The following is a 13,009-nucleotide window of genomic DNA, read 5'->3' on the forward strand; positions in this document are numbered from 1 at the left end:
GTTGATGGTCCAGATTGTGAGTTATGGCCATTAGCGTAAAACTATATTATAAATTTACATAATCGGTCCTTTTCGCGTATAACCTATTTCTGGCCACGTTTTGATGCAAAACTTTTTACCAACTGATGTATTATAATATTCTGGGAATTTTGATGATTTTTAATAAATTTTTGGCCGAACGGATCCTAGATCGCCTAGTTATTTCGGGTTATGTCGGTTTTGACCGTTTAGGCCATAAAATGAGTTTTACACATTCTTTTGACCCGAAACCTTTTTCTACTGAATTTATATGATGAATAAATTATTTTAAGTATTCTGGAAATATAAAAATCTCAGATTTATTGTGAAAACCCGAAAACGCCCTTAAATCGCATTTTTAGCATTTTTAACGCATAGTAAGCGTCATACTTATTTTTAACATATAAGACTTGTACCTACTGATGTAAATTGCATATTTTCATATGATAACAGTAAGTATAATATTTTGAACTCAGAATTCCAGTTTTGGCATTTTTAGCCCTTGTGAAATTACTAAAATACCCCTACGGTGCATAGTTTGGTTTTAAATGATAAATTTGATATATGGGTCATACCCTACTGATATAATATGTTAAATAAAGTATATTTTCTGTATGAACCAGACCCGAACCTCAGATTTCTGATTTGACTCTTTCATAATCTTTTAAATGACCAAAATGCCCTTCTAAGGCATAAATTGAGTTTAAAATTATTCCGGGCAATATGGAACATAACTTACTGATATTATATCATATTTAAAGCATATTATCTCAGGAAACTTGCATTTGACTCTTTTGACTACCCGTAACGCCCTTTTTGCGTTCGGTTCGGTTTACGTAACTAGTTTGCGTAAATTGACCGAAACGGGTCAAACGTTATCATTTTTGTCTCAAAATCCAGAATGTATTTAGTATACCCATATTATAAAAGTATTCAAACTTGTCGGGTCTAAATCACGTTCTATCCGGTCTTCGCTTAATCATGCGCTTGAGCCGTATATTTCCTTAAAACTAACCGGTCTAAGCTTAGGCTTAATTAAAGACCCGTTAGTATTCTAATTGGTTATTTATACCATCGTTCCAGACTAGAGCCTTCCGGTAAATTGTACCTACGCTTACTTAAGTGAATACGGCTGAGTTATTAAAATTCTTGCTATTTAAGACAGGAGCTAGCTCAGGTAAATACTCTTAACTTATTTTCCCTATTACGGGCTTGGGATACGGTAATATATATACTGCATGGTCAGGTATGGGATTCGAAGACCAATGTGTCGGGAAATCCAAATAACCTGTTTTTAATTCGTATTGCTTGACTGAAACATTGGGGATTAATGCGACCGTGTCCTGGATATCCTTGACTCATTAAATGCAATGGCCACGACCTAAGCACGGGGTGTAGGCATACACCTGACAGATGCTTTATGTTATTAAGTGATTATACCCAATAAGGGATTCCCAATATGGGAATAGTGGTGTGTCGGTTAATCTTGAACCGGCATAGGACCGGGCCCCGCATGTAGAGCAAGTTATGTAAAACTGATAACATGAGATATAGTTTGTCCCAAGTATAAAAGATTAATCTTGCCTTGTGTATCTTGATCGAGTGTCAAAATAGTTTTGTGCCTTGTGCGCCTAAACCAATTTTCATAAACTCTTTTCAAATGAGTCAGTTGAGTGTATTTACCAGTGAAAACTGACGTATTTTCCAAAGTCTAAGTGACAGGTACAAGTACGTAATAGGCTGGAAGCTGCTCAGGGCGTTAATAAGGAATCTTGCAAGTTCTAGGCGTCTAAAGTCTGTTGAACATTTATCTTATTTTATTTGATCCGCCTGTGGATCCGTTTCAACTACTTGTGATATTAAATATTACGTTTATGTAAAGTTGAAATGAATCTATTTCTGCTTCCGTTGTGCATTTATATATTGTGTTGTTTGACTATGATGTTATCAACTACGTCACGTTACCCCCACCGGGCCCACCGGTGACACGTGGGAATCGGGGTGTGACAGGTTGGTATCAGAGCCAACATTGAGTGAATTAAACACTAGTCCTTAGTGTTTAATCTCAATGACACAATAGCACATTCTCTAACCTTCTGAGTCTAGACTTAACATAGGAATACTCCCGATTCTAATCTGGAATTTACTGCTTCCAATTATTTTATATATTGGATACGTCGCCAAGCGAAGGAGCCGTAATAGGAGTTCTCCACACCCGGAGTCCCGAGATGCTGAGCTTCGTGCCACGGCTAAAGTGAAATGAACATCCAAGGAGAAAGCATTCAGAAATAAAATGAAGAAGAAGCTCCTTTTACTGAAGATCGTTTCCTTATTAGTCCTTATAAGGACATATTTATCTTTCAGTCCCTGCGAGGACAACATTATTCCTTTCAAGTCCCGCTTAGGGCAACTTTATACTTTTACTTTTATATAATGGAATGATTACGTTTGGACTTTCATTCTAAATAAGAAATATTAAATAAATGGAAAATATCAATTTTTATTTGATTTGCCATTTAACAAGAATCTTAGTAAGGTAAAACCTAGCTTGAATGTCTTAATAAAAAGCCTGGCCAATATGGTAAAAACCTGGTTGAAAAGATTCAAATCTCTGTTAACATCTGTAAACATGTTAACACTCCTGGCTGAGCGTGACCTGTAAAATCACACAAGCCACTCTTTTTATGAATTATCTACAGATTATATCTGTATACAAGTCTGATAATGACTTGATGCCTACGGGTAATAAATTTGAAAATTGGGATTTATTTAAAATTCCCTGCAAGTAAAATAGCCATCCTTTAAGGATGAAGTGCCTACGGGTAATAAATTTGAAAATTTGGATTTATTTAAAATTCCCTGCAAGTAAAATAGCCATCCTTTATGGATGAAGTGCCTACGGGTAATAAATTTGAAAATTTGGATTTATTTAAAATTCCCTGCAAGTAAAATAGCCATCCTTTAAGGATGAAGTGCCTACGGGTAATAAATTTGAAAATTTGGATTTATTTAAAATTCCCTGCAAGTAAAATAGCCATCCATTAGTGATGTAGTGCCTACGGGCCAAACTTATTAAACATCCAATAGTGATGTAGCGCCTACGGGCCATACTAATTGTCATATAAGAAAAAAGCTAGTGGTGGTCTATGACTCCCTGTCAGAAGAAGGTAATGAACTAGGTTCAAACCTCAAGGCTTCGATTCTCTGAAATCCTAGCTTATAATTTATAAATGTCCTTGTGACTAGGCCTTTGTGCCACCTCAATATCCGTAATGTTTTATAACTAGGATAAATTGTAATGACTCGATTCTCAGGAATCATGGGTTATAAATTAAACTTGTCTACGTGACTAGGCTTTTATGCCAACGTTATATTTTCAATAAATTTGGGATAATTATAATCCTGAATAAAATAAATATCATTCCTTTCCTGCCTGTAAGTATATTAAAAAGAGTCTCAAAAGGTACAACCTAGCTTGAATGTTGTTAGGGACCTGGCTACGATGGTAAGACCTGCTTAAAGAGACTCGGGTCCTTGTTAAACACCTGAAAACGTGTTAACACTCCCGACAACAGTGATGCGATAAAATCCCGATGGTCACCTCTATATTAGGAACTTCCAAACTCCTTAATTAGCCTATATGATCGATAGGAATCATGGCTAATAAACGTCGAACATGATGTACACATCTAAACATCCACCTGGGATGTATACCTACGGGCAAGGACGCATACATGAAAACGATAGTTTTATTTCATAACTTCTTGTCAAGACAATGAATTATGAAATTTTCCGATTCAAAGGAATCACTGGTTGTAACACCCCAACCCTGCTAGGGCTGACGTGTCACACTTACAGGTATCAAAACTAAAAACCAATCCATATCATTAAATAAAATTTAAAAAAAAAATCCTAATTACATTTATTACATTACTGAAATAAAGAATCTTGACCAGCGACTTCCTAACGCTCCTCACATGAAATCACAGATCATTCCATATTACCTGTAAAACAAATAGAAAAAAAACACAAAAAGAAAAATACGGCTGAGCCAAAAATTGCTCAGTAACTGAGAAAACAACAGTACAAGTAAAGTCATATCAGCGGAAGCAAAACATAAATGACCTAAGACTTAACTGAAACGAGATTACTGACACGAGTACTGAAAACAGTTGAAGACAAAAGACTGATACAAAAACGGATACACGAACCGATCTGAAACTTTAACGAAACTAATACAGAAACAAAATTCAACACAAAACCGTTGTAGAGACTGATACATCGTTGACTACGATGACTAAAATATGTTATCTTGTATAAACAAACTTATTGAAAACATCGTTTAATTAATCTAGTATCCGTATAACCAAAAAGGTTTCTAACCTATCATTTGTAGTTTTTAAATGAAACATTAATACAAATCCAAGAAATAATAACTATCGAATATTTTAAACAACGTTTAATAATGCTATTATTTTTAAAACAAGATACTTGGCAAAAGTATTTCTTATATTGAGCGTTTGGATTTTATCAAAGTAAAATAGCTATCACATTTCATAGCAAATCAACATTAGACAAAAAGAACAATTTTCTAACTTTGAAAACTTATAATTTAGAAATATAATAAATGTAATAAACCGGATTTCAAATGAAATACTTATAAAAGTTACGTAAACTGACTGGGAAAGCCGATACAGAAACAAAACAAGAAAAAAACGTAAGCCTAGACATTTTAAATACCATTAAAATAATATAATCTTTAAAAGAAAGGATTGTTGAAGCTATTATATTTAAAATAAACGTTCAGATTCAAAACCATCTCTATTAATTAATCGAATTTCATAAGTTATTATTTAATTAAAATAACTATTTGTATAGCTTTGGAGATTTATATTTAATAACCAAAATAATCTCGATAACTTGATTTTAAACGTAGAATAATTTAATCCTAACGAAATTTCTTAAACCGATCGAAAAAAAATGGACACGGAACAAAGATAGATTCAACAAAAAATATCGACAGACACCGAATCAAATACTATTATAGATATTGTCGGACACAAACTAAACTTATGTCACAGAATCTAAATCCAAACTGAGACTGATACTGATCGAGACAAATCTGATACAAACCGGTATATATACTGAGTCAAAAGAGACATAGCTGGTACATAACAGAATCGGATACGGAACACAATCAAAAGCATAATTAACCCAATACACAATCGAAAACATAACCAGATGCGTACAAACATATCAGACATATCAGAACAGATACTTAACATATTCACATACAGAAACATATACTAACTTACACGACAACTATATATCAACAAAATAAGTCGTGTAACACAGAAGCACCCAGAGCCAGAAACAGAAACAGACTGGTACACAGCTAGCTAGTCCATGCACCTATGAGATGGCGAGTGTGGCGTTCACCCCTTACTCCATCTCCAGACAAACAAACTCAAACACAGAGCTAAGATCGATCTATACGCCTCTAGTGGCCAAGGTGCTACACAAGCACAAGCTAGAGACGCCGTGAACTTTTATTACGCACTGTCACGATAAGTGCCATGCCGTTGACGCCCAAACGGCAAGCCAGACATGCTTGGGTGACAGATTACAAAAGCTTAAGTCATATAAATAGTTTACAAACAACTAAAATTAATTACCAACAGGAGCATGCGACCATGAGTACAAGTCTGAGGTATGACATGCTATAACACACTAATAATTAAAACAAACAATACCAACCTAAAGAGAGCTAACGGACAATTTCCAAAAGACCTAAAAGGTATCAAAATACACAACGAAGACCGACTAACTGTAACAGAACCCGTACTACAAAGTAACGGATACAAATTTATACTACGATGAAAAAGAAACGGAATCCGTACTGCGAAGTAACGGATATGATAAAGATAAATACTATGAGAAGACCAAAGAATTCGTACCAAAGAGTAACAAATCTAATAAATAAAAATACTACGATGTGATCGAAACAGAATCCGTACCTTAGTTTAGCAAGTCAAAGCAACATGGAAATCAAATCGTCGACAAATAGCATGCGAACCTATATTCCCGTTACATTTCGAGTCAGTTTTAGCATAGATTAACCCCGTTACTTTACTCGTTTATCCAAAATTTCATGCGACTAAAAATCCAAATGTAACCCTTTATTTTGATTATTTAAGGAAATAAGAAAACAACCATTTGGTTTAGCTATAGGTTAATTGCCAAGACTTAATATTCTATCACCCTTAACCAATTGAATTTTAAAAATATTATTGTCAATATGCACAGATAACCTCCGAATGATTTTCTATGTTTGATGCCATATGTTTGTTTTGTTTGAAAATGAATTATATGAACATAGAAATAGAGTTTAAACCTTTAAATTTCCATAACCCTTTTTTTTACACAGATCTAACTGGTAATGTAAGTTTGTTTAATAATATATATTTATATTATCCCCACCAATATAATATGGTTCCAAAGCAAAAGCTTGCCTGCACATCAACGTCACCCTCAAATCCCCACTAAATGGAATTAAAATTTGTTCACACAAATATGCAAGAAATCAGAGTAATTTACCAAGCCAATATCGGAAACAGATGCGGGACTGATGCTTGCAGTGGCGTTGCGATGAGGGTCACAGCGGTTTTCGGTGGCTATCCGTAAATCAGAAGGCACGGTGACAGGCAAATGGCGGCGGACTCGTGTGCGGGCGGGGTTAATACTACTGGTTCGTGGCTCATGGCGACCAACGGTGGCGCTGCGGTGGATTAACTGATTTAATAAAAATTGTGTGATGCTACAGGGTTAGGCGGAGCGAGCACATCAAGGAACTAATAAGTTTCCTATCAAGTTCGAATGGAAGGTTGACGGATTTAAAAGATCGAGACGGAAGGTGAAGAAAAATTTTCCGCTTCTCTTGTGAAATCGTTGACGGATAGCAATGGCACGATGATTTCGATGATTACGGTGAAATCGGTGAGAGATCTCAATTTGATCTTTTAATGTCAACCTTTTCAAATATAGATTTCAACATTTAAAAACAATGGTTCAGGTCTATATCTCTAAAAAAATAGATTGATACATTTTCCTTTATGTCCAATTAAAATAATCGTTTATGAACTTTTAATATTTGATTTATAATTATCTTATAACATAAATAAATTTTAAATAATTAGTTGGTCCAACTAATTCTTTTTTTTATTTACTAATTTGAAATATACCAAACTTTGATGATAATCAATTTTTTTTTACTTATATTTTCTGAATATTACAATTTTACCCCCTTAAAAAAATTTCGGCCTCGAAATTGTTAGGTACATATAGCCAAAACGAATTTCAATTACAAATTAGAGTTCAAACATCATAAAAATTATTACTAAGATCGGATAACTAAAGGATTTCATATACGAACAAAACTTAATAATTCCAAAATCCAAATGTAAGAAACTTAAATCCCAAGAAACGAAGCGTCTCTTATGACTATGACTCATAAACAGATATTGAAAATTAATAAATCAAATTTAGACATATCAAGAACAATAACTAAAATACGTAGTACTAGACTAAGACAAACAAATGGATTCAGATATTGGGAACATATCGTGTCTTCCATTTTTTTAAGTATCCTCGCATTCATGGTGAACCATTCACAAGTTCTTATCAAACCGAATAACCTTGATGTGCATAGCACGCTCTTGTCAAAAAAAAATAGCTTTGGGTTCCTCATGGATGAGGAGTTTACCCGAATCAAGTGGAATAGATAATCCCCAACTTATCAAGATCGAGAAAAAAAATTGAGGTTGTAAATGAAGAGAGGCAATCGGCCATATGATATTTTTACATGCGCGTCTATGCATGTAGATATGTAACGTCAAAGCGTCGAGAAAGGGTTTTTAAAAAAAATGATTAGGATGGAATCTCAAGATCTTGAAACATTTGGATAGACACTAGTCTACATAATAGGAATCCAAAAGCGCACGAATGTACCTGTAATTCACAATTATGTTCATGACCATAATTGTCAACCACCTTACATCAGTGCCCTAACTGTCCTCCCACCATACATCTCAATGTCTTATCCAAATTGTAAGGAAAAGAAAAATACCGATAAAGGAATAATGGTCAATTGTTATAAACCTAAGATATAACGGTTCGATAACTAAGGCAGATGTGTTGATCCTGATAGAACATAAAATTGATGTGAAACACCTCTTGAAGCACATATGGTAGCAAGGTTTTTATGGCCGTAATGGACTTTGTTCAATGTCGTACTCACTTTAGTCGTGTTATCCACCATTTTCCAACTCATTTCATGTATTCGACAACGAGACCGCAATGACGATGGAATAACTATTTGACCCATTCGAGCTACATTTAATAATTCTACAATTTCTATAACCATATAAGCATCAACACTATTTAGCTTATATAAACATTTTGATTTAATCGAATCTAATAACTCATTAAATTTACTAACAACTCCTTATTTGCTAGAAATAACAACTTTTCTATAGTTAAAAATTTATATTTAAGAAATAAATAATCTAGAAAATCAGAATATGAAAACAAATACTTGAGAACTTACGAAAACCTTCTACACTGATAAGGAACACGAAAAGGAAACAAAACCGAGGTAAAACAAGTACTAAGACAAACACTTAAAACACATGCTAACAAATATAAAGCCAAACACATAACTTAGACCTAAATCGAAAACTAAACCTGACACTTAGACAAATAACAACCCAAAACCAATGCGGATACTATATCCAATAGTTACAACTGATACGGAAACAAAATCAGATAGTGAACATGATCATAAGCAGATCTAGTAGTGATTGACAAAAGAAACGCCTCAAGCAGATAGACCCAAAGACGACAAATTAGTGAGTAAGAGAATTGATTGAAAGTCAAAATCCTAACCCAACGTCTACCCATTAACTCACAGGTTGTTTTTAAGGTTTACCTTTTCTACAGGAAAGATCCTTTGCTCTGATACCATAATTGTAACACCCCAACCCTGCTAGGGCTGACGTGTCACACTTACAGGTATCAAAACTAAAAACCAATCCATATCATTAAATAAAATTTAAAAAAAAATCCTAATTACATTTATTACATTACTGAAATAAAGAATCTTGACCAGCGACTTCCTAACGCTCCTCACATGAAATCACAGATCATTCCATATTACCTGTAAAACAAATAGAAAAAAAACACAAAAAGAAAAATACGGCTGAGCCAAAAATTGCTCAGTAACTGAGAAAACAACAGTACAAGTAAAGTCATATCAGCGGAAGCAAAACATAAATGACCTAAGACTTAACTGAAACGAGATTACTGACACGAGTACTGAAAACAGTTGAAGACAAAAGACTGATACAAAAACGGATACACGAACCGATCTGAAACTTTAACGAAACTAATACAGAAACAAAATTCAACACAAAACCGTTGTAGAGACTGATACATCGTTGACTACGATGACTAAAATATGTTATCTTGTATAAACAAACTTATTGAAAACATCGTTTAATTAATCTAGTATCCGTATAACCAAAAAGGTTTCTAACCTATCATTTGTAGTTTTTAAATGAAACATTAATACAAATCCAAGAAATAATAACTATCGAATATTTTAAACAACGTTTAATAATGCTATTATTTTTAAAACAAGATACTTGGCAAAAGTATTTCTTATATTGAGCGTTTGGATTTTATCAAAGTAAAATAGCTATCACATTTCATAGCAAATCAACATTAGACAAAAAGAACAATTTTCTAACTTTGAAAACTTATAATTTAGAAATATAATAAATGTAATAAACCGGATTTCAAATGAAATACTTATAAAAGTTACGTAAACTGACTGGGAAAGCCGATACAGAAACAAAACAAGAAAAAAACGTAAGCCTAGACATTTTAAATACCATTAAAATAATATAATCTTTAAAAGAAAGGATTGTTGAAGCTATTATATTTAAAATAAACGTTCAGATTCAAAACCATCTCTATTAATTAATCGAATTTCATAAGTTATTATTTAATTAAAATAACTATTTGTATAGCTTTGGAGATTTATATTTAATAACCAAAATAATCTCGATAACTTGATTTTAAACGTAGAATAATTTAATCCTAACGAAATTTCTTAAACCGATCGAAAAAAAATGGACACGGAACAAAGATAGATTCAACAAAAAATATCGACAGACACCGAATCAAATACTATTATAGATATTGTCGGACACAAACTAAACTTATGTCACAGAATCTAAATCCAAACTGAGACTGATACTGATCGAGACAAATCTGATACAAACCGGTATATATACTGAGTCAAAAGAGACATAGCTGGTACATAACAGAATCGGATACGGAACACAATCAAAAGCATAATTAACCCAATACACAATCGAAAACATAACCAGATGCGTACAAACATATCAGACATATCAGAACAGATACTTAACATATTCACATACAGAAACATATACTAACTTACACGACAACTATATATCAACAAAATAAGTCGTGTAACACAGAAGCACCCAGAGCCAGAAACAGAAACAGACTGGTACACAGCTAGCTAGTCCATGCACCTATGAGATGGCGAGTGTGGCGTTCACCCCTTACTCCATCTCCAGACAAACAAACTCAAACACAGAGCTAAGATCGATCTATACGCCTCTAGTGGCCAAGGTGCTACACAAGCACAAGCTAGAGACGCCGTGAACTTTTATTACGCACTGTCACGATAAGTGCCATGCCGTTGACGCCCAAACGGCAAGCCAGACATGCTTGGGTGACAGATTACAAAAGCTTAAGTCATATAAATAGTTTACAAACAACTAAAATTAATTACCAACAGGAGCATGCGACCATGAGTACAAGTCTGAGGTATGACATGCTATAACACACTAATAATTAAAACAAACAATACCAACCTAAAGAGAGCTAACGGACAATTTCCAAAAGACCTAAAAGGTATCAAAATACACAACGAAGACCGACTAACTGTAACAGAACCCGTACTACAAAGTAACGGATACAAATTTATACTACGATGAAAAAGAAACGGAATCCGTACTGCGAAGTAACGGATATGATAAAGATAAATACTATGAGAAGACCAAAGAATTCGTACCAAAGAGTAACAAATCTAATAAATAAAAATACTACGATGTGATCGAAACAGAATCCGTACCTTAGTTTAGCAAGTCAAAGCAACATGGAAATCAAATCGTCGACAAATAGCATGCGAACCTATATTCCCGTTACATTTCGAGTCAGTTTTAGCATAGATTAACCCCGTTACTTTACTCGTTTATCCAAAATTTCATGCGACTAAAAATCCAAATGTAACCCTTTATTTTGATTATTTAAGGAAATAAGAAAACAACCATTTGGTTTAGCTATAGGTTAATTGCCAAGACTTAATATTCTATCACCCTTAACCAATTGAATTTTAAAAATATTATTGTCAATATGCACAGATAACCTCCGAATGATTTTCTATGTTTGATGCCATATGTTTGTTTTGTTTGAAAATGAATTATATGAACATAGAAATAGAGTTTAAACCTTTAAATTTCCATAACCCTTTTTTTTACACAGATCTAACTGGTAATGTAAGTTTGTTTAATAATATATATTTATATTATCCCCACCAATATAATATGGTTCCAAAGCAAAAGCTTGCCTGCACATCAACGTCACCCTCAAATCCCCACTAAATGGAATTAAAATTTGTTCACACAAATATGCAAGAAATCAGAGTAATTTACCAAGCCAATATCGGAAACAGATGCGGGACTGATGCTTGCAGTGGCGTTGCGATGAGGGTCACAGCGGTTTTCGGTGGCTATCCGTAAATCAGAAGGCACGGTGACAGGCAAATGGCGGCGGACTCGTGTGCGGGCGGGGTTAATACTACTGGTTCGTGGCTCATGGCGACCAACGGTGGCGCTGCGGTGGATTAACTGATTTAATAAAAATTGTGTGATGCTACAGGGTTAGGCGGAGCGAGCACATCAAGGAACTAATAAGTTTCCTATCAAGTTCGAATGGAAGGTTGACGGATTTAAAAGATCGAGACGGAAGGTGAAGAAAAATTTTCCGCTTCTCTTGTGAAATCGTTGACGGATAGCAATGGCACGATGATTTCGATGATTACGGTGAAATCGGTGAGAGATCTCAATTTGATCTTTTAATGTCAACCTTTTCAAATATAGATTTCAACATTTAAAAACAATGGTTCAGGTCTATATCTCTAAAAAAATAGATTGATACATTTTCCTTTATGTCCAATTAAAATAATCGTTTATGAACTTTTAATATTTGATTTATAATTATCTTATAACATAAATAAATTTTAAATAATTAGTTGGTCCAACTAATTCTTTTTTTTATTTACTAATTTGAAATATACCAAACTTTGATGATAATCAATTTTTTTTTACTTACATTTTCTGAATATTACACTGGTTATGTTTTAAAATTTCCCTAGTGACAAGGCATCTATGCCATCGAAAAGTCCTATGGGACAAGCCGTTGTGCTATATAAGATGTCGCTATGACATTGACAGTCGTGACTTATGTCCCCTGTCTAGTAAGTATAAAGGATTTATTCCATTTAAAGACGCCAAAGATGGTTTATTTAAAAATCTAGGCAAAACATAATCAAATAAACTAAATACTATCTATTGGCCTATATGGTTTGTTTGCACCATGGCTATTTAAATTATCAAGTTCGACAATTCCCTATAATTAAGTAAGCTATTACATCATGGTTAGTTAGCCTTCAAAGCTTCACCATGGCTGACCCCTCTGGGGCTCACAATCATCTAGTTAGTCAGAATGATGTACATTGACTAGCCTTTGTGGCAAAATAAATTATCTTCCACAAGATGACGGTTGTAGTCTTTGACTCTCTGTCCAAAGGTAAAGAACTATGTTCGAACCTTAAGAT

The 13,009-nt window shown here is 33.9% G+C and overlaps 2 long non-coding RNA genes across 2 annotated transcripts; both read right to left on the bottom strand.

Annotated features, from left to right (window-relative positions):
* Nucleotides 1–3,884: 3,884 nt before the first annotated feature.
* LOC110899832 lies at nucleotides 3,885–7,015 on the bottom strand. Its single transcript, XR_002570586.2, has 3 exons — nucleotides 6,616–7,015; nucleotides 6,036–6,094; nucleotides 3,885–4,022 (listed from the first exon to the last, which is right to left on the bottom strand). It is a non-coding gene; the product is annotated as an uncharacterized LOC110899832 (long non-coding RNA).
* Nucleotides 7,016–9,138: 2,123 nt separating this feature from the next.
* On the bottom strand, nucleotides 9,139–12,225 carry LOC110899833. The gene is made up of 3 exons (XR_002570587.2): nucleotides 11,826–12,225; nucleotides 11,246–11,304; nucleotides 9,139–9,232 (listed from the first exon to the last, which is right to left on the bottom strand). It is a non-coding gene; the product is annotated as an uncharacterized LOC110899833 (long non-coding RNA).
* Nucleotides 12,226–13,009: the final 784 nt, after the last annotated feature.

This window comes from Helianthus annuus, chromosome 13 (assembly GCF_002127325.2).
Source record: "Helianthus annuus cultivar XRQ/B chromosome 13, HanXRQr2.0-SUNRISE, whole genome shotgun sequence".
NCBI classification, from domain to species: domain Eukaryota; kingdom Viridiplantae; phylum Streptophyta; class Magnoliopsida; order Asterales; family Asteraceae; genus Helianthus; species Helianthus annuus.